Source organism: Lipotes vexillifer, unplaced genomic scaffold, assembly GCF_000442215.2.
Source record: "Lipotes vexillifer unplaced genomic scaffold, Lipotes_vexillifer_v1.1 scaffold343, whole genome shotgun sequence".
Lineage (NCBI taxonomy): Eukaryota > Metazoa > Chordata > Mammalia > Artiodactyla > Lipotidae > Lipotes > Lipotes vexillifer.
Genome location: NW_006777506.1, coordinates 2537459 through 2541342, shown reverse-complemented (window position 1 = coordinate 2541342; position 3884 = coordinate 2537459).

The following is a 3884-nucleotide window of genomic DNA, read 5'->3' as shown; positions in this document are numbered from 1 at the left end:
GCCAACGAATTGGACAAACTGGAAGAAATGGACAAATTTCTAGAAACAAAGAAACTAATGAATATAACAAAACAGAAACAGACTTACAGATACAGAGAACAAACTTGTGCTTACCAGTGGGGAGAGGGAAGGGAAGAGGGGCAAGTTAGGGGTAAGGAATTTACAGGTATAAACTACTATGTTTAAGACAGATAAACTATAAGGTATTATACCATACAGGGAAAATAGCCAATATTTTATAATAACTTTAAACAGAGTATAATCTATAAAATATTGGATTACTATGTTGTACACCTGAAACTAATATAATATTGTATATTGACTATACTTCAATAAAAACAAAACAGTAAAAATTTAAAAAAACACACAGCACTTTGACCAAATGCTTACATGGATCTCTCTGGATTCAAATCATTGATCCTACAATAATAATATACCACAGGAATATTTATTTTAAATCTTTGGAACAAAGGATTTGTTTAAGAAAAATCAACCACATCATGGGTAAATATAAAAATTTACTAAGAAAAAAAATAAAGATCATTATAATCATCATTCTGGGTTTAGTCAACCACTCATTATTTACTATTTCATTTAACAAATATATCTAAGTACCTGTTTTGTGCCCAAACTGCTCTAAACATTTGGAGGAGGATAAGGGTAAATATGATATGGCCCCCAACTCAAGGAGCCTTTTTTGTAAGACCGATAAACAGATGATGTATTCAAGGCTCTCTGGGAACTCACAGAAGATAACCTTTTGGTAGGAGAACTCTAACCATGCAGACTGTCAGTGTTTTATCGCTTCATTACAGGTGAGCTACATCATAAATGGATGAAAAGTTCATATGTTCAAAATTACCCTCAAGGGTCATGAGGATGTTGCCATGTTGGAGATCATCTTACTATTTTCTTGACAGGTCTAACATATTTGTTCTCCTCAAGCTTTGAGCACCAGATAAAGTAGGAACTATGTATTAAAATAAATGTACCTTTAAGCTGTACAACCACTCCCAGGCTGGCAAAATTTTTGCACTGAGAGGCAGTTACTGCAATAAAAAATTAGATCTGAAGAGAGGTCATGCTTCCCATCTCAGGCTCACTTTAGGGCTTTTGCTCTTTGAGCCCAAAGGAGGACTGAAATTTCTAGTGCTCATTGCTTAAATGAGTGTACATAGTTGAATTCTCAATTAAATATAACATGATGCAACCCCACCATCCTCTGTCACTCATGTTTTTTACTCATTTCTGTCCTCCACACTCACATGTCAGTCTTCTCCTTCCTTCCCCACCCCCCACCGCCCGCCTCTTTCTCTCAGCTATATGTTGCATGGGCTTGCTATTCATTCTAGTCTTTAAATATGGAGCTGCAGAAATATTATGCCATCTTAACAGTCCAGCTTGTTTCAGCTCTTGTTACTTTTGCTACAACTGTAACTGTTGCTCTGCACCTTGGCTTTAATTCTGCAAATATTAACTGAGCATTTTTGCTTCATGCACTGTGCAAGAACAAAAAGATAGATAAAATAAAACCTCTGAGTTCAAGGCATTTACAGTCCAGAGGCACTATTTTTATTGTGATTATTTTATCTTGCTTTCTTTTATCTCTTCAAAATTCACAGTTTGCACCTCACTACGTTATTCTGAGCTCAGCAGCCCCTCAGGTCACAAAGTTGCCATATTCATTGCATTGACTTTACACTTTCTAATACAGAGCTCACTCAGAATTCTAAAATACATCTACCCCCTCCCCCAACACGTGGCAGCAGGATCATTGACTTCCTTGGATTCTTCCTTTCTAGTCAAGTCACCATCCTTGCTACCTTGACTGCTGGTGTCAAGTAATTCAATTCAACTTGCTTTATAATGAGGTTACCCTTGCCACCTGGCTTGCCTTCTGCATAATAGAAATGACCATTTCTTTGTTTCTATGGATTTGAGGGCAGCAGGACCAGCTTTCCATGTGAGAAACAGTAGGACTGTCCTTATGGGATATTTTAAAACTCTGAGTCTTAGATTCTTAATTTTCCCATTTCTACTTCAAAGCTTTTCCCCTCCTGTAGCTAAAACACAACATGACTCTTCTTCAAAATATGCCTATACGCATTTAACTGCAAGGGTTCCAGAATTTTTTTTAAAGTCTTACAGATATTTAACTTACATAAATATAATTTAAAGTGACGCCATTTCTAGGAAAACACTTTCTGGAAATTTATTTCTCCTGAAAGATCTGTCTGTGTATTTGAAATTACAGAACTCAGGCTGAGCAGACCTAGACGGATCCTCTCTGCCTATAGACTCATTGGCTGTGGGTGGATGGGAGGCAACCTGAGAGTGACTCTTGCCCAAGCCTCACCAAGGAAACTCTGTCTTTCTTAGTCAAGGAACAAAACAAAGAGTTTTCTGATTAAAAAAAAAAAGAAAACACATAAGCTATTCAGGAGCAACTCCTGTGGGATTTTTCTCAAGGTAGCTACAGAATGTACAAACCTATTTAAAGTGTTACATATGCCAATCAAATAATTAAAAGAATAGAGAAGATGGCAGAGTAGAAGGACGTGCATTCACTCCCTCTTGCAAGAGCACCGGAATCACAACTAACTGCTGAACAATCATCAACAGGAAGACACTGGAACTCACCAAAAAAGATACCCCACATCCAAAGACAAAGGAGAAGCTGCAGTGAGAAAGTAGGAGAGGCACAATCACAATAAAATCAAATCCCATAATCACTGGGTGGATGACACACAAACTGGAGAACAATTATACCACAGAAATCCACTCACTGGAGTGAAGGTTCTGAGCCCTACGGCAGGCTTCCCAACCTGGGGGTCCGGCAATAGGATGACGAATTCCAAGAGAATCAGACTTTGAAGGCTAGGGGGATTTGACTGCAGGACTTCGACACGACTGGGGGAAACATAGACTCCACTCTTAGAAGGCACACACGAAGTAGTGGGTGCACCAGGATGTAGGGGGAAGGAACAGTGACCCCATAGGAGACTGAACCAGACCTACCTGCTAGTGGTGGAGAGTCTCCTGCAGAGGCGGGGGGCAGCTGTGACTCACCATGGGGACAGGTACACTGGCAGCAGTGGTTCTGGGAAGTACTCCTTGGCATAAGCCCTCCCAGGGTCCACCACTAGTCCCACCAAAGAGCCTGTAGCCTCCAGTGGTGGGTTGCCTCAGGCCAAAAAACGAACAGGGAGGGAACCCAGCCCCACCCATCAGCAGACAAGCAGATTAAAGTTTTACTGAGCTCTGCCAACCAGAGCAACACACAGCTCCACCCACCACCAGGCCCATCCATCAGGAAGCTTGTACAAGCCTCTTAGATAGCCTCATCCACCAGAGGGGAGACAGCAGAAGCAAGAAGAACTACAATCCTGCAGACTGTTGAATGAAAACCACATTCACAGAAAGACAGACAAAATGAAAAGGCAGAGGACTTCATACCAGATGAAGAAACAAGATACAACCCCAAAAAACAACAAAGTGAAGTAGAGATAGGTATCCTTCCAGAAAAAGAATTCAGAATAATGAGAGGGAAGATGATCCAGGACCTTGGAAAAAGAATGTAGGCAAAGATTGAGAAGATGCAAGAAATGTTTAACAAAGGCCTCAAAAAAAGGACAAACACCTAGAAGACTTAAGGAACAAACAAACAGAGATGAACAATACAATAACTGAAATAAAAAATACACTAGAAGGAATCAATAGCAGAATAACTCAGGCAGAAGAACAGATAAGTGACCTGGAAGACAGAATGGTGGAAGTCACTGCCACAGAACAGAATAAAGAAAAAAGAATGAAAAGAAATGAAGACAGCCTAAGAGACCTCTGGGACAACATTAAACGCAACAGCATGCACATTATAGGGGTCC